At 50.8% G+C, this 23,947-nt stretch overlaps 1 protein-coding gene across 3 annotated transcripts in view; it reads left to right on the top strand.

The window, feature by feature from the left end:
- add3a (adducin 3 (gamma) a) overlaps positions 1–23,947 on the top strand; it is a 66,566-nt gene that overhangs the window by 5,012 nt on the left and 37,607 nt on the right. For 2 of the 3 annotated variants that reach the window (XM_072703984.1, XM_072703983.1), the window contains exon 2: positions 8,384–8,430. The gene's annotated coding sequence lies outside the window, so the exon portion shown is untranslated. Of the gene's footprint in view, positions 1–8,383; positions 8,431–16,253; positions 16,444–23,947 lie in introns of those variants that run through there. The other variant, XM_072703985.1, reaches the window with a different exon arrangement.

Genomic DNA, 23,947 nt, shown 5'->3' with positions numbered 1-23,947 from the left:
TGAGGCTTATCCACTCCATACTGCCGCCAGCGTCATCTCTCCGAGAGATCTCTCTTCTGCGGTGGCTAGCCACCTCCTCCATCTCCTCAGGTCACACTCGTTGAGCACGTACTGGAGGCCAAAGTCTGGCTGAAGCGATCACAGCTGTGTTGGGTTCCTGCCCTGAAACGCTTGTCGCTCAGGCCGATCCACCCTGACAGGCTGTGGGCTGACGCCAAACCCCGAGCCTCACACTTGTGAGGTTCACAATTGTGCTTTTTTTTTTTTTGACTCGTATGACATGATGTAACCTTCTGGAAAGGGTGGGGGGGGGTCCCTCCCCCAACACAGTCAGCCACCCCTTGTGTTTTTTGTTGAGGGTGTAATGTTGCGAGGCGACTTCGAGGGGAACCCGAATATGAGCGTCCCTCCCCCCGCCCCCCCATTCCCTACGTTATTGTCGTTCACCCTGGCAACAAAGGCACGACCAGGCCTTGCCCCGAGCCCCGGCGCGTTTAACAGTGTGGTGGCATGCCAATCCCCCCCCAACCCAGATTACACCAGCGCTTTCCTGCGGCCTGTTTTCAGAATTCGTCTGGACCTTCAGCGCAGGGTGAGCGTGACTTCATCGTTACCTCACAGCCTCTCTGGGAGGCTTATCGAAAACATGTGGCCTGTTCCCCCCCCCCTTACGAATGACACGATCGAAGGGAGGCTTTGGCCCCCGGGTTGCTATACCCTTTACTGTGGGGGTGTACACATTTCTGTGTGGCTCCTATCTGAGACTTTTCATTTTCTTTTTTTTTTTAAAGGGGTGGGCGGTTTGTTTTTCTTCTGCTTATGGATTTTTGGTCGCTGACTCCATCTGTATCTTATTTCAATCCCTTATCTGTGCCTCTCCCACCCTCACCCCCCCCCCCTGCCAACAGCCCAGAACATGATTTCTCCATTCCGCAGATACATTTGTACAGGATGCAGTTTTCCAATGTTTGCACATGTTGTTTTGGGTGGGGGGTGGGGGGGGGGTGGTAGACCAGCATCTTACATTATTCTCTCTTCTGTTGTGCTGCTTAGTCTAAGAGTCTGAGATATCGAATGAATGTCCCAACAACTGGATCTTCTCTGTAGCCCCCGGGATCCACGCTAATAGTCGGCGTATTATTAGTGAGGTGATATACTGAGTTGTTTTGGCTCTGGCAGTGCCAAGGGGAGGGGGGCTCGGTGGGGGGGGGGGGGTTCTTGACAATGTAACATGAAGGAATAGAAGAGTCTATATTGGCAGCTGGACTGGAGCCCATTTTTTTTCTTCTGACAGTAGGAAATTCTTTTCCTGGGTAAAGCGTGGATGTTTTTTTTTATATATATATATTTTTTTTACTATGGTTACACAGTTCAGATACGCCATCTCACACACCCTGCTGGGGGGGCATTAAACATAATCACCCTGAACGGTGGAGAAGCAAGAACAGGCTTCTGTCCGTGACGGTAGCAAATGGGGGGTGTATTCTTGGCGCGTCTGCGGGTGTGGCGGCCCATGTTTTCGGGACGGTCCGTGTTACTGATCCCTGCGATTTTGCCGAATCTGTGCTTATGCAGGTGGTGTTACCACTTCCCGGGCGGGGGAGGTGGCGAAAGCGCCGCTGAATTATTTGATATGTATCGGTGCATGGGTTTGCGGTGCCAAGTATGTGCAGTCGGGTGGGGGTGGGGGGGGGGCGCGCATTCCGACCCGAGGAGAGCGTTTATTTCTGCGACTGAGGTCAGGGGTCGAGTGGAGCTCAGCGGTGCCATCGCTGGGACCTGCTGGCGCTCAGGACGCACCTCTTCCTTGAATTTGGTGGCCTGCTCAGTAGCGCCCCCTATAGGATCCTATGTGATGAAGCTTTATTGGATTGATCTTGGTAGAGGTGCCGTGTTTATGCTCCCATCTTTCTGTCCCTCCTTTCTCTCATTTGAGGAAAATCCTTTTGCAAGTACTAGATACGACAGACACATAATGGGTGTTGGGTGTTTTTGTCCTCGGGTGTAAGTTTCTCAGAAATCTGCAGAATAAAGTGACTCGAGCAATGACGGTCGACGCTGTTACACAGAGCAAACTTCTCCCGAGTAAATTTAAGCCGACGCTTTCTGACGTGTGGAGATTTGCACCTTTGCCTGCTATGTATACGCCTCTGTCGTCCTGCTAAATGCGGATTATAATGGCGCAGTGGGGATGTATGGTATGGTATGTTATGTGTGTGTGCGTGTGGAATGTGAACTGCATGTTGTGATGCGGATAAGGGTAGATAACCTGTGATCATCCTTATCTTCATGAGGTTCTCCTGCTTGAATCTTGTGGGGCCGGTTTTATGTATCGAGCTGGGTGTAGTATGGAAGTGTGAGAAATCAAGCCATTTCTTCTCAATCTGTGTCATAAGTACCTTGCAGCTGAGAAGTGCGTGTAAATGCTTGAGGGCTAATCTGTCCCTCACTTGAGACTGTACAGTTTTAATTTCACAGTGCAGATGTTTTGAGAAACTCTCGGGGAAGAGTGGGTGGCTCCGCTGTCCGAGTGTTATGGTTACAGTGGTTTAAATGGGAGCGACATCAGCTCTACCACAGCGTGTGTAAACGGAGCTTCATAAGGGGGGGGGGCTGAGCGTTTCCATCCGCACACGCTCTCTTAGGCGGGGCGTGAAGCCGCCACGGCGTTTCAGAGCTGGCTGAAGGCGACGTGTGACAGACGGCTGCCCCCACCAGCCAAAATGAGGGCGGGGTGCCGGCCAGCTCTATCGTCGTCATGGCGTTATGGTCTGTTGGATCTCCGAGGCTGACGAGGTTGGCACGCTTCTTGCGCCCGGTTCCTCCCCCCCCCCCCCACGGCGTGAGAGGTCTTGTTAATTATAAACAATGCAGCGTCCCGCCCCCAGATCAGTGAAAGCCGTTGAATTAAAGGTGCACCGTCTCTCTTCCGACACGCCGGCACTGTTCCGGGTCGCTAGTCAAACTGCACCAGCTTCTCAGCTCCCATCTGGTCCGTTCAGCTGCGTTTTATGGGGAGGTGCGGCACCGTCCCTCAAAGGTCAGGAGTGATGGAGTTGCACTGGCCCGTGTGACCCGTGGCGGGTGGCGGCCTGCAGTCACATGACGTAGCCCCCGGAGTCGGCGTGGAACCGTGTCGCTTAAAGCAGCGCAGGAAGTCAAGGCAGTAAATTAGACAGATTGATGTTTTCTTTGAGTAGTCCTCTCCGGCTCATGGTCAGCTAAGACAGTCTCCCTGCTCATTAGACCACAGTAACCTTTAAGTTTAAGGTATGTTGTCGTTCACTGAGCCGACACAACAGTATAAGCCGGCATTGTTACGGCCCTGCTGTCTGAGGATGTGTGTGTCCTGCTTGAGGCTGTAACTGAGGGTTAGGGATGTGTGCACGTATCCGAAAGGTTGTGGAGTCGCATCTCGTTCCCAGCAGAGTAATCGTGTATCAGCCCTGATCTCTGATCCTCGTGTAGCTTTGGAGAAAAACATCTCCCAAATGATTGTGATGTAAATATTAATACATCCTGCTCCATATCTATAGAAGCATCTATGGAGGAAGTCTGGCCTGGCAGGGGGTGTCATGGCTGCGTGGGGGTAGGGGAGAGCAGGACCTGGTGTGCACCTCTGCCGCCGCCGTCGTTTGCTTTCTGCTTCAACGCTAAAACTTACAAATGCTAATTATTTCTCATAGTGGCAGTTTTGTGAAAAGTGCTAATTCAAACTTTGTGGATTTAATTTGTAGAAAAAAAACTTAAAGAACTCTATCAAAGGGTGTGAATTTTCTGTAAATAAACTGAAACAAGGTTGCTCATTCTTTGATCTTTCCTGCTGCCATATTCTTCATTTTCCAAAATAATCACCCTGGTGGCCAGGTGATGTAACTGCAGTTTGATTTTTCATAACAGTCATTTACAAGGTGAACATTGCACCCTTGTTTTTGGTGACATCCCACCCTCCAGGCCTCTGCATACTGCGAAATTGCGAGGCTCTACTGAACCGACAAATGCAAAGAATATTAAATATTTCTTGAAAGATCGTATCGGGACTTGGAATCGATAGCTATAACAAATCTCTGTTTAAAGCCTGAGTTTATCGGCTCGCACGCCGTTCTGGGTTTTTCCTGCCTTGTGTCTTATGTGTTCTGGGGATAGCCTGGTCCTGTACTGATCACGCAGGAAGACGGCGTGATGAATGGACAGATAGTCAACTTGAGTTTCTTGGCTTATGCATCCGACCAAATCACTTGGCGTTTCCCCCATTTGCACTGTTGGATAGTTTTACCGGGGTATTTTAGGTACCTAATTCAAAGGTGTACAGTAGGGCCGCAGACCTGATGGTCGAGAAATGTTGGTGCATTCATTTAATGCGCCCTCAAATGCAGTGTGTTTACCTAGGGCCGTGTTTAAGGTTGACTGGATGAAATTCAAGGGCAACAGGTGGCTTGGATGTTAACGCGCAGGAGAAGGTCTCTGTGTTACGTCTTGCTAGGATGAGTGCTTAATCCATACTGTAACACCAGTGCGACTGTAAAGTTTCAGTCACGCCTTGTCTGTTATCTGCCTGGTGCTTTAATTAGAATCTGTGAGCTGTGAACTTCTTTTTCCAGTCCTGCTGCAATGAGCAGGTGTTTGGTCTCCCTGAAGACGGAGACATCAGACAGTGTTGCAGCGTTCGTGTTTACGGTCGGCTGGCCGGGATGCTCCAAGCTTTACTGTAATGAAGGCGATTTCAAAAGCCAGCCATCGATTCCGCGATGGGGAACGAGCAGATGGCGATATCACACAGACCCCTGTCTGGGGGGTGGCCGCTAATTAGCCGTGGGGAAGAAAATACTCGCAGTCCGAGTCTGTCGGATAAAGTCCGTAGTGACACGGTCACAGTCCGATCACCGATCTCAGCTTTGAAGCTGTTTTGATGACTCTTCCGTAGTTTTGATGGCACAGAAGGTCATCACAGACATCAGTTAACACTAATTATTACCAGGGATGCACATAACTGGCATGCAGTACTCATTCACCTCTAAAAGTGATACGTGCAGCAATCGATTGTTGTAACAGCGCGGCATGGTTGTGCAGTGACTAGCGCTGTCCCCTCACTCCCCTGACTGCGAGTCTCCGCCGTGGCTCCATGTGTGTGGAGTTTGCATGTTCTCCCGTGTCATCATGGGGTTTCCTCTGGGTACTCCGGTTCCTTCCACAGTCCAAAAACATGCCGGAGCTTTTGGTGTTACCAAATTGCTCGTAGGTGTGAGTGACCTGGTGTGTGAGTGACCTGGTGTGTGAGTGTGTCCTGCGATGGGTTGGGGCCTCATCCTGGGTTGTTCCCCACCTTGCGCCTTTAGCCTCTGGGATAGGCTCCAGACCCCCCATGACCCTGAACAGGATAAGCGGTTTCAGAAAATGGATGGATGGATTCAAGGATTCAAAGTTTTTATTGTCATATATGCAAAGTACAGTGTACAGAGTGCAATGAAATTCTTGCTAGACTGTCTTCTCAGACTAGACAATTAACAAAGCAGCAACATTACAGTAACATTAAATATACGAAAAAACAGTAAAGAACTAGCAATCGATAACATGTACAATTAACAAAGTGCCCATGAGCTATGACGGGAAATGACCGTGCATTTTATCCTTTATACCGCAAAGTACGAATGTGTATGAATCAACACATAAAGGTTAAAATGCGCCATAATTTCTTGTCATCGATTGCCGCACGTATCGCTTTTAAAGGTGAATGCGTACTTGTGTACAAGTTATGTGCATCCCTGATTTATTTAAAAAAAATGCCTGGTCATTTCTATTTCACACGGAGCCAAAGTGCGATCGTGTCGGCGGAGGTTGATCCCTGAACCTGCATGCCAATTACATATTTGTGTATTAATTTAGTAGAAATTAAGAGTATGCTGTCGGCACACTCCGTCATGTCTGCCCGGCTAATACGCCGAGCCCGGCTAGCCGTGTTAGCGTTAGCATTAGCGCGGTGCTCAGGGGACTCCCCCGCCCTCATTTACACACCCAGAGCCGCCCCATACCTCCCGCTCACAGTATCTTAGTGTTTTATGGGTTTGGTGAACCATTAGCTAAGGGAAAATAAATGCTGTGACAGCTGCCGCTGCTTTTGCTGCAGGCTGAAGTTTCCCGGTAGTTTCTTTCCTTTTCTTTCTTTTTTGGGTGTGTATCGCCTTGCATCCCCCCCCCCCAAACACATGCGTTCATTTTTATTTTTTTTTCCTTTCCCCTACGCCAGGCTATTGCAGACTAGTGAAAAGAGACAGTGAATGACATTAATCTGTTATACATTTTTCGACTGGCAGGACTGAGACAGGACCGGACGGTTTTCCAGCACCGTTTTTTGTTTATTGACTTTCCCCCCCGGGTTTGTCGGTGCTTTTGGGATGTCCGCGCCCCAGTCGCCAGGGGCGGGTCCCAGCACGGCCAGCCGCCCGTTTGTGTAGCTGCCTCGGACGTCGGTAACTCGCCCGTGACTTTTTCAAAGCTGAGTCGGCAGAAATCTGCAGGACTGCGGCCGCACAGACAGACATTTTTTCTATTTCCTGCAAGCAATTTATTTTTTTTTGGTGACCCAGAGATGATCAGATTTGTTGCTTTATTGGGCCCCGTTTTTATGTGGTCTCTGTTTATATATATAATATATAATAATAATATATATATATTTTTTTAAGTTAACATTCAGTGGTGGATGTTTTAGAAAGGAACATTTTTTCCTTAGTTTAACAGGTCGTTTGCCTGTTTTTGTTCATTTTTAGCTTTTGGGCTGGTCATAGGGAGCTAATACCTTGCCCCATTAGCCTAGCTGGTACACTTGATTAAAATTTCGATAGAGCACCATGATTTTGTTGGCCATTCTGCATGTACCCCAGCTGGTTGGTGCCCGTATTCAGCCACAGTAATCCGGGCGGATGTGGCGAGCTGAGCCGGTGTCGAAGTGGTTTCCGCCTCGCCCGCTCCACTCATCTGTGCGGTGTCTGAGTAATCAAGTCCTCAAACCGGTTTGAGGGTTTCTCAGCCGCATGACACAATCTGCACCATGGCTGCTCTTGCATAACCCCTCGGCCATTAATTGGGGCCCCCCCTTTTGATCCTGGAATGCATCTGCTTGCCTTCAGCAACTCCGCGGAGTCTCTAAACATCTCGGATTCCCCAGGGACTGGACCCAGACTGTGTTTAAAACTAGCGGTCGGCCATATTTCACACTTGGCACGTAGCAGATCCCAGCATACGGCTGTTCTTCATGATTAAAAAAAAAAGCAGCCTTTTTTCTCAGCCTCGTTCCTTTAATTCAGGTTCGCGGGTCCTGTACCATTACGGTATGATGCATTGTGTTAATCCAGATTCGTAATGCGACACCCGTCTCTGAAGATTTTTTTTAAAGATAATCCTTTTGTGTCGATAACAAATTATACTCTTACGAATAGCCTGCCGGGGCCAGGGTTATCAAAACAGCCTTGCTGTCATTTGCTGACTCAGTCCCTGTAGGGTGATATGCACATTTGGGTGGGATACTCAGTCAACCCTGGGAAGTTCTGGCTGTTTTTAGGAATCACCAGAGTAAACAATGAGGTAATGTTTAAACCAAGAGATGCTTATAGTCTCACACAATGTGTTTGGGTACCTCACCACCTTCTGGAACTATTTGTTAGGACTGTTGGTGACCTGGCCCATCTGGTTTAATTCCTGGGTCACCTGGCAGACTTGGATGTCCATTATTAGATGGATCAATGGCCTTTAGTTGCCTTTTTTGTGTTGTTGAAAGAGAAGATCTTTACCGTTCGGGATTTAGATGGCTATGGCGCTGATGTCATCCTACACCTAATGTATTGCTGTTGGAAACCTTGACCAATTGCAGTTTACTGGTCTGCCTTAGCCAGTCTCCCAACCAGTGACATTTTACAGTGTGCAGGAACCTCAGTTCCATCCTTTTGGGGTGGGGGGGTTCAGTCAGCGCTCTCCTGAATGAGTTACTCCTTGAACCTTGAACCGGAGCAGTTTGATGGTTCGTATAGCCACACATGGCCGTCACTGTCATTTCCTGAATCTTTTGTGTCCCTGAAGATCATGACTGATTGACATTGACATTAGCATCTCTGTTGTTTGTTGGCTGCGGTTGACCAGTTTGAGGGCCGTTCAATGCAAAAAAAAAAAACAATATATAATATATATATATATGTGTGTGCGTGTGTATGTGTCTATGTGTGTGTGTGTGTGTGTGTGTGTATTTTTTCTTATTGTTAGTTGACCGCTTTTGAAAACCAGTTATTTCACGGTCCACTCATCCGTTGTTCCGTTCAGCGTTTTGCTTTTGTTCTTCTGACTCAACTGCTATTAGCGGACGATAAAAATGGAATAATTTCTGTTTTTGTTTTAGGTGAGGCAGTTTTAGCGGCGGACTGTGGAAAGAGAAGCTTCCAGAAGGTAAGTCGATTTGCGCACTTCCCTCTGCTGTCTCATAGAGATCATATTTTTACTACGAGGAATTCAATGAAACCATTCAGTGACTGGTAATGGACACCTTGCATTCTCCTTTGTGTGACTAAAGTTTGCCTGCTAGTTATAACATGGAGCGGAGTTGGTTTGTGTGTGGTTAGTTTTCAGTCGTAATAGTTATCTAGGAAGAATATGGTGCACTTTCACGATTTCTGCTCTGAATCAAAGCAGTGTTTTGTGTATTTTACACAATACTTGGATTATTACTCATGGGATATCGCGTCATGTTGAAGAATGCCAGATGTTCCTTTCAAGGTCTTGAATGACATAATACGCTTGGCTAACAGGAGGGAGCCTCGGCACGCAGGCCGGATAAATTCACGCATATGGACAGTTCTCTTGCCGTTGGAATCGTACTGACGGACGACGAGGAGGAATTTCCTGACTGGCAAAATCATTTTTGCTCCTGGATTTCCCAGTCGAGTCTGAATACGTCGCCTTAACGGCCCTAAAGGCCGATGGTCTCGAGAAGGCTAGCTTGAGCTTGCGGGTTGTCCGCTGTTTTTCTGACCCGATTTCAATGGTCCCCTGACTTGTCTCCAGCCATCTGTTGTAATCCCACTTCCCGAAGAGGCAGAGATCGCGTTCGGCGCCAGAGATGTGCGTCAGCAGGGCTGACGGACCCTTGGCGAAGCCACAGCGCATGTGGGTGGGCAGAACCTCTTGGCTTTAAGTCTCCATCCGCAGCAGGAAGGGTAGGCAGTCAGGCAGCCGCGCATCGCAGTCAGGCAGCCGCGCATCGCAGACAGGCAGCCGCGCATCGCAGACAGGCAGCCGCGCATCGCAGACAGGCAGCCGCGCATCGCAGACAGGCAGCCGCGCATCGCAGTCAGGTAGCCACGCATCGCATCCTGATGCTAACCCAGGCACACAGACACAGTCCTGGCTGACGTTTCTGGGGTTTGGGTTTTCACCAATGTGCCTCTAAAGTGTCAGGAGGGTTATGAAGGAGCTGTTCCCTTTCGCTCGGATTAAAGATCCTGCACATCAGCACATTTGTTTCATTTTTATTTATTCATTCTTTTTTTGGATAAATGCTTAATCGGGCTTTCTCTGGTCTTTCCCTTGCCTGTATTCTGGCTCTTTCCAGCAGTACCTCTGTAACTGTGATAATTCCAGAACAATACAGACCTTCCTAACGTGCCTTTGTTTGAGATCGGTCACCGTGTCGAACTCCAGGGACCCCGCCATGGTCTCTGTGTGCCTACGCCCCCCGCTTGAGGGGGCCCGAGTTGCCCGTAGCCGGTGCTTACACCACTCTACAGTCAGCTTCATATTGGAGACTAAAAAGCATGCACCTCCCTTAATTTCCGGAATGTCACATGTATCCTCTAAGGAAGTTGTTGCTGAAGATGACCTCTTAAAGCTCCGATTACAGTGCCCGTGAGCGCCGATGCTCAAGGTCTGGGTCTTCGTTACACAGTCAACAGTCATACCTTGGTGACCATTCATGTTTACACCCGTTGTTCGGTTCAGTGCTGTAGACAGGGGTGGTGTTAAAGTACCCTCATATATCGGGGGGCTGCCAGAGCACTTTGCACCATTTATGACTGAGAAGCGTGATTGCAGATCTCGCTGATAATGGAGGCCGTCTCTCTGACAGAACATCAAACATTGCTGCAGACATCGATGTCTAACGTGGGGGAGTTTTCAGCTTCCACCTCCCCCTAACCCTCCTAGGTTTGTGGTGCTGCGCCGTCTCTGTTTAACAGCTTGTAGCATATTTAAGGCCTCTGTGTTTCTACCACAAGTTAGCAGTAGTTTCTGGGGGTGTGTTTCTGTGATCGTGCCGGAGTGGTGATGTAAGTCAGGGATGGTCTCGGAATGAAACCCTCAGCGGAACACGGGTGGATTTCAGGTTTAGATCCTTCATTATGGGGCTCAGATCGTGTGATGAATGTATCCCAGTCCTCCGGAATGTCCGGTGGGACCTGTGTCATTCAGACGGGTGCAGAGGCGTTACGGTGTCTTGGAAAAGGAGCAAGGTGTGAGCATTTTACCAGACGGGCCCAGCTATCCATAGTCATTAGGGGGGGGCTGAGCTGTGTCCCCCTCCTGCTCAGAATTACAGGGGTGCCCCCATTTCTCCCCACCAGTATGAAATGGCCAGTTTTTTTTTCGACTGGAAAAATAGCATCTAGTGTCCCAATAGCCTATTAAACGGCCGGCAGGTGACGTTTTGGCACTGTGGGCCGAGCCCCTCGGCAGGGAGCCCCCGCACGTCTGAATGCAGCCGGGGTGGATTGGTGGGGTGGGGGGGGGTATCCGTGAATGTTGTGCCGCAAGCCTCCGACTGGCTGGAAAAGCAAATGAGTCCATTTCCATGAGAGTCCCGAGAGGTCGTGCTTGCGTCATGCAGGGCCGGCTGCCCCTCCCCCCCGGAGAGTGACCGGGGGTGTTTTCCGAGCCCATCTCTCACCGTGGATCACATGCCGCCGGCTCGGCGTGCTTGTTGGGTCACGTTCCCAGCCCTCAGCCTCTGGATCTTATCTGCTCCTGAAGGAGGGAGGCCCCTGTCCTCCATTCCTGTCTGCATACCTCCAGCTTTCGCGGTCACCTCCCCCCCATATGGGGAGGATCGGGGGGGTGGCTGTGTGTAAGGCCGAACCACAATGGTTTTCATCTAGATGTTTATTCCAATATTTCCTTGATGATTTTCGCCTGTTTTTTGTTCCACGTCTTGAAGGCGGTTCCTGGGCCTTTTGGCTGTGGTGTTGCCCCTCTGTAAGCCGGACGGGACGGCTGTTTGCTTTCCGTCCAGAGATGCTGCTCTCTCTACGTGTCGGAGCTGTAGAAATCTGGGCCGCGGTCTCTCCATTTCGACCCTCCTGCTCTCTGGAATGCCGCCGTCCCTGGCGGAAGCCCATGTTTCCCGAGCGCCCGCTGCCACAGAGGGATTATGGGGTTGCGGACTGCGGGTGACCTCAGCCCTATAAGAGGTCTAACTCCTGAGGCTCTTTATCTGTGGCGGCTGGCTCGGGTTCGAGCAGCTGGAAGGCCCGGATCTGGCTGGGTGTTAATTGCCTGAGCTAAAAGGCCCTGGTTATCGTGCTCTTTGTGCGGGGTGAGGTAGGGGAGTCGCTGGGCACTCTCCAGTCAGCCACCCTCAGTCTGCCCTGTGCCAGTCTGTGCCACCCTGTGTCGGTCTGGCCCACCCCCTTACGCTCCACACATCAGCCCCCCTTAGCTTCTATAGCTGTGGGGCCCCCTGCTTCCAGTGTGATAGCCCAGTCGCAGTGTGTGGGGGGGGGGTGATGGTTTCCCCGTGTGTCCCGCCGCCACCTGCTGCTTTGTACCTCTCACCGATGGCTCCCCCCTCCCCCATCCTTCATCAGCAAGTCGACAAATGGCTGCATTGTGTCGAGGCTGCTGGGAAAGGAGCTCTGATGTGTTGTGCCCCCCCCCCCCCGTGCATTCGTTTGCCCCTTGGTGCGACTCAGCTGCGCACTGTGATGGAGGTGGGATGGCCCCGCCCATGTATGACACGGCCGCTGATGACGGGCCTCCCCTGCTGGCCCCGCCCATGTATGACGCCCGCTGATGACTGGCCTCCCCTGCTGGCCCCGCCCTCCCCCCGTCAGCTCCGAGCGTCACACCTCCCGCCTCATTGCGCCTCTCGCTCCGCCAACCTCCTACACAGGCTCCTTTGTTTGGGCCGGTTTCTGGGTTTGTTTGGACCGGCGCCGACACGAGGGGGTGGTTGGACAGGAAGTCGTGCCGGGCCGTGGAGCCGGGGCTGCCAGACCTGAGCGAGGTGCTTAACCTGGCCCGCTTCCGTGATCGGATCAGCGGATAAGCGGATTGGCTCCAGGTGAAGGAGCGGCGCCATAAACACCCAGCCGCCGGATGACCTGCTAAGTTATACGCGGCACAGATGATTCGCTTTGAAGTTAAATTAAGTAATTTCCTCCCCGACCGTAAGGGGAAGACGGTGATCCTGATGCCCTGGGTCTGTAGCCCAGGGTAACGGCCCGTGATGCCTTGTCAAAGTGCGTCCTCTTCCCCCGTCACTCACACTCCGGCAGAGAGATGACCGCTGACCTTCTTGAATGACTTTGCTCTATTTTCATGTTTTTTTTTCTGCTGTTTCCTGCCCTCCTCGCCGTTTGAACTCGGCATTCGTCTTGGAAACGCGGCATAGCCGTCGTTTATCGCACAGTCATGGCGTCCTGATGCTGGAGCTGCGACTGTGGTGACTCTGTCGTCTGGTGGGAGGGGCCAGGCCCCTCGGCTCAAACACAGGGCTCACAGTATGTAAGGAAGGATGAAATCGATTCATCAGAATCCTCAGTGCCCCCCACAGTGGGAATGTGTTCCCAGAGCCTGCGTGGTTCATGGTGGGGGGGGGGGCTCGAGAGTTCAAATACAGTCAAACCCCCCCCCGCACCATGCGAATACAACACTCCCCTGTCTTTAAATAAGCACAGACATGCACATAGGCAGCATAATCATGTGTTGTGCAATAACGACGGCAGTGATGCATTGTGGGGAAAGACATGAAACACGATAGGAGTATATATAGTGCAGTGTCTCTACGCAGTGCTGCTCTTTTAAAGTACAAATGTCAGGCCACTGTAGGTGAACCTGGAATCATTTCAAACTGGCGTGTAAAGTCAGTGGAAGAGGGAACCGAGTGGTGTGGTGTTGTGATTGGCTGGGTTGCTCACAGAGTCCCGCCCTCAAGCAGGCAGTGGTCAGGGTATTGTGCCAAACACCCACTGAGCCAATCGAAGCAGACGGTGTGGCGTCCCCTGGCTGAGGGGGGCGGGGACTTTGGCTTGGCCTTAGGAGCAACAGTTGTCGGGTAATTTGAGGTGTAATTTTGGCAGCCGTTCACACGAAGTCTTAAACGGCACATGTAGAATTTGTGATTCTTTTTAAGTGTTTTTCCCCTCCATCAGCTTCCTTTGGCTGCAGATGTGGGCAACTCAGGTTTTCAGAAAAGTGTCAGATTTTACGATTTTGCATCGTTTTAACATCCCTCTTGGTTACACGCGGTTTCACATTTTGAACAGAAGGCGTTTTTGTCTCCTGTCATCCTGATCTCTGTCACAGTCCTCATGCATCTTTCATTAATGGAACATTCTGCGTGTTTCCGTTAATTAACCAGAAATGCAGCGTTTGTGCTGTGAGGAGGATACTCGTTTGCCTTGTAAGGCTAAGAATCAGTGTTTTAGTGACTGAAATAGACCTGCAGCTAAACTACATTGACTGAGAGGATTTAACAGCCGGATATATTTGACCGTAATGAACGTTTGATTCATTTTGCCCTTTTCTGTGCTCATTGAAAGAACCATCAGTCAAATGTCTGCACGGTCCAGCAGGCCGGCCTGTTCAAATGTTAATCGAATGTGTCCGTAGCCTTTTTCAGTGTCTCTCGAGTTAACAAATTGACCCGTTTGCGAAGGCAGGACTTCATTAAAAAGCTCCCAGATCCCATTTGCATCAGACGCGGCTCTCATTGAAGTATATTTGTTTATATTTTTGCATTTGCCTGCATATTTTGTTTATTGTTCCAAAACTTTAATAATATTCCGACTGGTCGGGAGAGCGGGGGTTCTGATTGGCTTATGTTGAATTCCCAGAATGCACTACTGTTAGATACAGCTGCCTGATTGAGCAGTTTTCTCTCCCCAAAAAGTTGGCCTCTCCCCATGCTGTCTGCACTTAGCCCTAATTAATCCCCTTGTGTTGTACTGTTGGTGCACCCGCCTTAGGGTAGGAACAGGCCATGCCCGTTGTGCTCATCCGCCAGAGGTGTGGGCCTCTCCCCCTTCAGACTCCTCCGCCGGCTTCCCGTAAACGTGAGCTAATGTTTGGGTTATAACTTGGGGAGCAGTCACATGCCCTTCTCTTTGTTCTGTTGTGTTTTTTGTTTGCCCCACATTGCTGTTGGCGGGGGCCGTTGTGTGGCTCAGGATATTGGAACCCAGTGATCAGAAAGTCGTCGGTTGAAATCCCACATTTTAGCAGAATAGTTTCACCTAGAGGTGGGCGATCTGACGATTTTATATCGTAATCGATCCTGAAGTCGTCCGCGATCTACTTTTCATGCAAATTGTAAAGATCATGATCGTTTATGTTCCCAAACTTACATAAAACTTCGTTGGCCTGTAATAACGTGGGTCCATGCTGTGCCCACAAACCAGCAGAATTACTTCCTCCTAGATGCTGTGCTGATTGGCCAAATTATATCACATGTCTCTTACATCACAAGGTCTCTTTTATGCCTGATATATTTGAAAACACCACTTGATGTCACTGGTTTGACTGTGTCATTTATTGACAGCTTATTGCAACTTTGTCTAATATTTAACATGAATTTTGACCATTTTGAAATCAGTGTTTTTAGTGCAATATTGTGTTTTAAATGACGCTAATGAATAAGTCTGCAGGCATAGGCTTCAGATGTGTTTGACAGAACATTACAAAATTGGGAAGAAGGATGACAATCAGCTCATGGGTCGTGATTGCGATATGATTTTTACTTGGAAGATGACCCACCCCTAGTTTCACCATTTGGCCCCCAGTTGGATCCACTCCCTCAAAAACGCACGTCGCTTTGATTAAAATGCCTGCTAAATTAATGTGAAAAAAATGTTAGCGGATTTCCTGACGGAGTGTTTTTTATTGTGCCGAGTGCCGCCCCTTTCTGAACCTGCGCGTAAAACGGCAGAGTCGCGGTGCAGGCCAGTGTGCACCTTCAGCGACGACCGGTGCCCATCTTCCAGGCTTAATGGTGCCCGCGTCGGTCGCAGCCAATGACCTTCCCCATTAGCGTCTGGCATGTCTGCATCCACAAGTCCGCAGCGGTTTGTCATAACTGCTCTGTTTTGTTTTATTTTGGAGTGACTGTAATTCGGAGGAGCAGCTGCTTCGAGCTGCGCTGTTGGATTCTAACACCGGGCTGTTCAGTTAAATAATCGTCCTCGGCGAGTATTAGCAGCCGTCCGTAGCTTAAGCTAATCATTCCACGTCATCCCGTCTCTGCTTTAGGGGAAAAATGTAGGTAGGTATTGAAATAGTTTTAAATCATCCTCTCTGGAAATATAAAGCAGATATTAAAATCTTGTAAAACCTCTGCTTGGTATGGTACATTAAACACGCTGTAAGTTTATCTTATTGAGGTTCCTCTCAGAGATATTGGTGGGGGGCTTGGTGTTCAGCAGAGGGTGTGTGTATGTGTGAATTAGGTTTATATTACATTGTGGGGACCATTTTTCAGGTCCCCACAACGATCTGTGAATGCTGTCTGTGTCTGTGTTTGCCTGTGTCTGCCTGAGTGTGTCTGCCTGTGTGTGTGTGTGTCTGTGAGTGTGTGTGTCTGTGAGTGTGTGTGTCGTGAGTGAGTGTGTGTGCCTTTTTTACTTACTACTCTTTTTTTTTCTCTCTCTCTCTCTCTCTCTCTCTCTCTCTCTCTTCCTCCCTCTCTGCACTGGCTGTCCAGACCTGTGTCATGTTCCCTTCAGGACATACAGTCTGTGTCCACAAAGCCTCTTGTCTTATTGACTTTGACGTCCTGTGTCCGGTGTGTGACACCCCGCCACGTGCCGCGACAGTGGGCCCTGCGCTGTTAAGTCAAGATGTCACCCATCTTGAATGTGCTTAGAGGATTGTGCTCCTTCGGACACCCCACCCTCCCTAAACGAGCCCCCCACCGCCAGCTGCTCTCCAGCCCTGCTGATAAGTTTTCCAAAGCACGCACACACACGCACACACACGCTTGTGCTTCCTGAGGTAAAGCAGGACAGCCTGTCCTCCCGCCTGCTTCACGAGAAGCCGGTGAGGTGACACCAGCGAGGGGACGCGGGGGTGTTCGCTCTTCCTCCCTCTCCGTCCCACGGGGGTGCGTGCAGGTCAGCATAGTGGGGGCGCACTGAGCGCAGGAAGAGGACCGCGCTGGGATTCTCACGCTGCCCTCGGACGGGACGCCTTCTCCAGGTCTGTTTCACTTTGCTTACGGTGTCCACTCTCTGCTTGTAAGCCGGTCGGTTAATTGAAGCGTGAGATGCTTAAGCGACAAGGTCTCGGTAAACAGCAGAGAATAGTTAGAAATCACAGAAAAATTACAGCCATGGAAAAAATTAAGAAACCGCTTCATATTCTTAAAGAAATCAGCATTTTTAAATCCTGGCTTAACCCCGGCTTTGCTGGTGGAAGGCTACACTGTGAGGCAGGTTGCTTGCAGGCTTAAAATTTCTGAGACAGTAGCACAGAAGAATAAGGTGAAGCAGGAGACACTGGGGAACGACTAGAGACCAGCCACGTGGAGGGCAGAAGCGACTTCCTAATGCCAGAGATGACCACCAACTTCTCATGAAGTGACCTTCTAAAGGAATGGGAAACATTAAGTGCAGGTGTGAAGAGCACTGCTAGGATGGTTCATATCAGGCTCCTAGAAGCAGGACTGAAGACCCATAAAGCAAGGAAGAAGCCCTTCATTGTGAGAAACACAGGACAGGAACAGGCTGCAGTTTGCAGAAATATATATAATTCACAGATCCACACCCATAAATTGAGAAATGAGCGACACAAAAATGCGCTGTGGTCTCTTAATTTTTTCCCTGCCTGTACAGCTGCTCCAGTGTTCCTGAGCTCCTCAGCCACATACAGTCTGTTGTTTGGGCTCTAAAGAGGTTCAGAGTGATGAATGGTGCATGTGGACTGTAGGAGCCCCTTTCTGGGTCTTTTGTTTCACATTTGTAAAGATCTTTCCTTGAGAAAGTGGGCGTCCCGGCCGCCCCCGGAATGCACTGAGCACATGCGGCACTGTATGGAGAATAATAATTTGTTTATAATAGTAATCATAATAGAGTCACTGCCGGTGGTCTGGCCTGGCGTTCAGTGTTAGTGTTGCAGATTGAAGCCTGGAGTCGCTGGCTAATCGGTCAGGGAACCGGAGGCACATCTGGGGCGAGAGGTGGATGCTGGGAAGGGCTTAAAATGCTGTCCCCCCCCCCCCCCCCTAAAGACTGCAAATTTGATAGGCTTCTGTTTGTGGACGAGTGCTTAAGTGGCGATAAGAGATGGAAAGTGGCAGCCCGCCCCCCACGACCTCTGCAGGTTTTCAGATGAATGCCTTCCTTTCATGGTCGGATATAAGCAGGAGGTCTCCTCGTTGGCTCGTGTGATAATGCCGGGCTTTCACTTTCCCTGGCCGTCCGCAGTGATACTGCGTCACGGTTAAACCACCTGTCACATGGTCACATGGTGCCTCCCACCCAAGCGCCTAAACACTCATCAGCAAACTTTTTTTTGTGGTTCATCTCGTACTGAAATCACACTCTTGGTGAGACAGAATCATTTAGTTTTACAAATGCTGGGGAGTTTTTCCTGCCTGGGTGTGGAGCTGCAGTCTAGGGTTGATACAAAAGCGTCGTCTTCAATATGGGAGGGGTTGTTGGAAAAGCCTGATTCATTCTTCTACCCCAAATGCCTGTCCCTCAACACGGTTGCGATAAGATCAGTTTCTTACAGTTTAGTGTGCATATTAAGTGATCAGGGTGTTCGGAGAGCCACGGTGCGTGGTGGGCGGGACACGGTGAGGGTTACATGGCGATGCCTCAGTGTGGCCTGCAGGCAGGTGACAGTGCTCTGCCTTCAGCCGCTCTGCCTTCAGCCGCCCTGCCTTCAGCCGCTCTGCCTTCAGCCGCTCTGCCTTCAGCCGCTCTGCATTCAGCCGCTCTGCCTTCAGCCGCTCTGTATCAGTGTCTGGTCATCGCTGACGTAGTATTCCTCACCCTTTTCCATTCGTATGCGTGTTTGTGCACAAAAACATTTCTCAAAGATGAGCTCAATCGGTTTTCTTTCCAGCCGTTCAGCCAAGCAGCCGGCCCGGTCCGGTACCGACCGCGGGGGCTTCTCTGGGCCCGCTCCGTATCTGGAGTTCTGGAGAAGACGCCCACTTTCTTATTCCAAACCCCTTCCTCCCCCTGGCCAAGACCGGCGACCAGGAAAACGGCTTCCACGTCCGTCAGCGGGTCAGTCTACGAGTCTCTCCTAAGTGCCGTCTAATTGCAGCAAAGGGGGTCGCAGTCTAAACCACCACCCCCCCCACAAAGAAATGGGAAAAATGACGCTTTCTGCCCAGAATAGGTGGTAAAATGAGAAAGGCGTGGACGGGGGGCCCACGTTACGCAACGTTGCGCTGGGATCGCCTGTCGTTATGTCAGCGCGGGGCCCTTTCCAGCCGCTGAGGTCATGTGCAGCTGCCTGGTGTTCACCCCCTGCTCCCTGCACGTTACTCATCCTGAGCCTTGGCATCTGCTTAGCGGGATTTAGCTTGACAGCGAATGCAGCTTTTTAAAAATAATTTTTACGACCCCGTCAGCCAACCGCAATATGGCCTCCACCCCCCCCTTGTTTCCCTCTCTCCTGGGTTGTGTGAGAGACTGTTGCTTGACACCCCTGTTTAGATGGGCTGGACATTTGCAGGAGGCAGCCAGCAAAGCTGTGATAAGTGTCTAACGCCAGGTCGTTGCACTTCCTGTTAGCAGTCCCACTGTGCTCTCTGGCGCCCCCTGTCTTATTTTTATGCGTCAGGACAGCCCCGTCCAATAGCCAGTTTTTTGGGCATTAAGACACTCCGTGATATTAAAAGTTTGTGCAAACGCAAGGCGTTCACCTTTGACAGACGGCCAAGTGAGGGTACGGGGGTTAGTTGGGGGGGGTCTGCTAAGCTCTGATGTTGGGAGAGCAGCGAGTTCGCCATCCGCGTGCCATTCCCGAGGCTGGCCACCCGCCGTGCCCGCCGTGCCCGCAGACTCCATCGCCGGGTCCTCTGCTCCTCCCCTGAGGATCCCGTGGTAACATCAGCCACCAAACACCCTGTCAGCGTATGGCAGAGCTGTTTTAGAAAACGGTAGCATCCCTGTAGCGATGAGAGCTCTGACCCCCGTTCACCAAACGGCTCTTGTGGTTTTCTGCAGTCTGCGCGAAGGATCCCAGGTGGCCCGAGGCCCCCCTCCGCTCAAAGCTGGGGGGCTGGGGGATGCCCAGGGCCCACCGCACCCACCTGGTCATGTCTCCCTCAATTGCTTCTGGGGTGAGGCTCGTTCTTCCAGAGGGTCACCTCCAGTTGGCACGGAAACTTGCTCCATGCCTCAAACCAAGGTGATGACCATGCTTACCGCGGTATGGTGCCTGTCTTATAGACTACGACTTCAGGATCGCTCCATCTGTAGAGCAGCTCGCCATCCCTGTTCCCTAGGAGATTGCCCAACTTCCTCTCGGGCCATTCTCAGTCCGCAAACTTGCAGTCGGGATTGTTTCAGCCAATTATGAGGGGGCCTCTTACTTGTTCTCACGCTAGTCTGAGAGGAGTCAGTCGATCAGACCAAGCCTAAGTATTTTGCTGTGCATTTCCCAAGGAGGGGGGGGGGGTCTTTTATCTCACGTTGTCCTCCTGTCATTCAGCTGGGTCTAACAGTCAGAGTTTGCAATTTAAAAAAAAAAAATGGAAGCACTGTTCGTTTAGATTCTGGCGTAAAATTTCGGGGATGGTGCCTGGGATTCCTGAAGTCGGGATTTGTCACGTTTCGGGCAGAAATCCAGCCTCTGGCTGATTTTCGTCTTCGTAACCAGCCTTAAAAGTACATCCCCATATTGGGAAAAGCTGAAGTTTAGTGGAGAGACCTTGGCCTCATGTGATTCGTTGCCATAGCAAAGCAGCTGCTTCTGATGAACGGAAGTAGAAATATCGAGAGAGAGTGAGTGAGTGATGCTAATGCTAATGTACCTTTGATCACACAGCTTGTATCTGCCTGTCTGGTGGTTATCAGCCGAGCGAGTCAATGTGCGTGTGGCAAAATTTACCGAAAGCCATGACGTAAACACAGAGCTTTATGGTTTGTTTTTGTTAGCCTGAGATCGCGGCTATACCCGGAGCAACAAAAGGTGACGTCAGCATGGCGCCGTTCGCGGACGGAAGTGTGAACGTGCCCTCTGGGATGGACAATGCCTGAAGATGGCCCTTTTCCTGGAAGCTCCTTTCTCGACTCGTGTCATGTTTCCCTCCATAGGATGTCCTGTGTGGTAGATAGGGCGCTGGCGACCGGCGATTCATGGAAACAAAAACACGGGGCGTGGGGGGGGGGGGGGGCAATAGGGAGAGGACAAGGGAGGAAGGATGCAGTCGTCTTTTTATCCCGGGACTTGTCAGTTTCCAAGATGACAGCAGATATTCCGCTTCCTCCTCAATCAGTGTGTTTTTCTGGCACTGGTCGGCCGGCTGCGGGCGCATCTCCCTCCCCGGCGAACCTGTGCGGCCTCGGGCTTTGCCGGTTCATATCATGCATGATTCCGCGTCATGTGACACAGGCTCACATGTCTGGTGTGTGTCCATGATCTTTAGCACTAGCGTGGCCAGTGTAGCGATGTTAATCTTGGTCAACATTAAAAAAAAAAGTTTGGCCAAAGGGTGGTGAGTGGAGTTGAAATGTCTGACCCAGTTGGACCATATGGAGCAGTGGTTATCAGACATGCTATTGGAGATCTCCCACCCTGCAGAGCTTAGGTGCAGCCCTAATTTATTGGAGCCAGCTATGTAGAAGCTAAGTTGACTGTAATACTGAGATATTACTGAAGGGCCTGATTATCTGTATCAACCGTGTTAAATTAGGGCTGCAACTAAGATCTGCAGGGTGGTAGATCTGCAGGAGCAGAGCTGGTGAGCCCTGCTATAGAGTAACAAACGATGAGTTATCCCGCCACGTAAGTTTCAAAGTGCCATTTCTCTCATCGATTGTTTTTGCAAAGTGTATAAATGTGTTTTTCTGGCATTTCTCAAGTGTGGATGGGGTTGGTGTGGGAAGGCATGTTGCATGCAAGGGCTGGGGGGAGCTATCAGAGCCTCGTTTCTGATTTGTTTGTTATGTTTGGAACGATAGTTGCCCCCCCACCCCGGAGCAGATTCTGGGCGGAAATGAAGGCCTGGAACGCTGAACTAGGGAATAAGCTGCAAGGGACGCCGTGAACCCGGACATCCGTACGGCTTTGGGAACGGCGGCGATGGATGTGGGTCTGTGTGCGTGTGCTGACGTGGCCGGTGGAGCCGTGAGAGATCAGCGGAGATCAGTGTCGTTATTGAAATGTGTGGGCGGCGTGGAGCCCAGTGCTGCCTTGGCCTCCCAGTTGTCAGGGATGACTGGTGCATCGGTGGGGCGTTTCCCCTCTTACAGGATCTTTGTTTTTGAATAAAACTGAGCAGTTTCATGCTTCGAGAAAAGCCCGAATAAAAGCAGGAGTGTTCAGAAAGCAACGCGGACGACATCAACGCCTTTAAGGTCGTCTGCAGTTAGTGGGGGGCTCCACCCACCACTGAGGGGACCTGCCCCTCATTCCAGCCTGCTCTGCTGCAGCCGGAGGTGGTGGCCGCGGGTCCCGTGTGGTAACGCGGTCCACAGCGTGTGCCGTGTCGGTGTCCAGCACCACACACACCCCACCAGGCTTCCCCGGGTTTGGCCAGAGGTGGCGGAGCCGTTAGCCGCTGAGCCACACTGCTGTTTTTCCTTAACATTGTCATTTCCTCCACAGCTGTTCTGTACGGGGGGTGGGGGAGCACAGGCAGTGAGGAATAACAGTATTAAGGCCAAAAAGTTCAGCTGCCGAGCATTTACTCCCCGCTCGCTGTGATTGGTTCTGTTTACTCCACGCTCGATGTGATAGGTTCATTTTTACTTCTCCTTCTTTGCAAAGTTAGGTTTGCTCTTCACCCTGTCCAGCTTTGGGACAGGCCCCAATTCCCCTCAACCCTGACCAGGATAAGCTAAAGAAGAAGGATGGAATTTGCTCTCTATTTGTAATTAGTGTGATTAACATCCTTTTAAGCTTTTCTTCGCCTCATTTGGTGTCTTGCGCGTTGCTCTCAGGGGACGGGGGCTTTTGGCCGTGGGTTTTCCGCGCTGAGGCGCACGCCCGCCTGTGGCCCCCACCAAGGTGGACGGCAGCGTGTGATGGATGTGTTACCCACTGCCTTTGCCGATAGCCATAATGCGCAATGTTTAACATTTAATCTTTGTGGACTAGTGCATGACGAAAAAAAACTTGGTAGATACACACTTGAATAGACTGGCCAGGTAATGCAGCCTGGTAATAATTTTTCTAAATTTACGTTTTGAGAGGATTTTTCCCCTTGTTTTCTTTTCCACACAGAGCAGGGATACCAAATTTTTATTTGTATTATTTTTTTTTAATGTTGACCTCTATTGCATACTCCTCCACTCCTGCTGTGTGTTACAGGCACAGTGAAGTCTCCCTGCCCCCACCCCAGTCAACTAAATCCTCAGACCTCCCACTTTGATAAGGAGGCCGTCTCTCTTAAAGGGTCATTGATTTGCGCTTGACACACCATTAAAGGGAAGTGCTCTCTGGTGCCGATCTTATCCGTTCTCCTGTGTTGGTGTGGAAACAGGGCCTCTGTGGTCGGCAAAAGTCATCAGCCGAGATTAAAGGCAGCATATTTCACGGATCTCACACATCTGCCAAGGCCCGCTCGCATTTTCCTCAGCGCTGGCTTGTGACCCGGAGTTATGGAAGTCATTAAAATTCCTCCCCCGGCACGTGGCCACGTGTTTACTTTCCGCCGGGCCGGCCGATGTCGTGGACGGCGCGCTGTCCTCTCCGCCACAAATCGAGTTTCCGTCAGGCGTCCTCCGAGGGCCTCCAGAGATGCCTTTGGGGGGGGTTGGCAGACATGCTGCGGCCAGCCAGTCTGAGGTCTGGGGAGCGGCAAGGGTGGGGAGCCACAGAGACAGAGCGGTCGTTAATCCGTGGCTGGGAGTCTCTGCTCCCTCAGTCTGCTGCTCCCTTTTCCGGCCCCAGAGGGGATCCCAAATATGTTGACTCACTAAATGTGTGTCACTCCACTAGTTTTTGATATACTCAGCAGTACTAGTCAACATTAGTCGATATAGTCGACATTTTCTGAGGGGGTGTTGATTTAGCAAGTCGGTTTCGCTTTGTCCCAGACGGAAGGCCCCGTCTGGGGAAACTTGCTTCAAGAGCTATATGGGCTTTGCGAGGTACTGGCACTCAGAACCGGGCAACAAGGCCGCCACCTGTCGATCTGCGTCTTTGACCTGGCCAAGCATCTTCATGCTGGATTCCAGCCGGCAGGAAGCCTGGCTCTCTTGGCCGGTGGAGACTCCGTTACAGTTTCATGAGAAATATATCCTTGCAAAAATGTGGAAATATCAGATTCTTCCTCTGGGTCTGATCCCAAAGCCCACATGTCGTCTCAGACTGATTTTTAAAACAGAAAGGTGGGGGTGGGTGTGGAAGATGGGGGTGGGGGTGCTTTAATACTCAATTTAGACCCTCGGGACACGCAAACAAACTTTTGCTATTGATTTAACAGCCTTGGGCTGACTCAGTTGGTGCGCTTACCTGCCTGCTCTCTCCCGTCTGGTGCTATGTCTGGTTGGGTGCAGCTCCCATCATCTTCTGT

This window comes from Paramormyrops kingsleyae, chromosome 20 (genome assembly GCF_048594095.1).
Source record: "Paramormyrops kingsleyae isolate MSU_618 chromosome 20, PKINGS_0.4, whole genome shotgun sequence".
NCBI lineage: Eukaryota > Metazoa > Chordata > Actinopteri > Osteoglossiformes > Mormyridae > Paramormyrops > Paramormyrops kingsleyae.
Note: the sequence above shows the minus strand (reverse complement) of the source record. Positions and strands in the feature narration are given on the sequence as shown.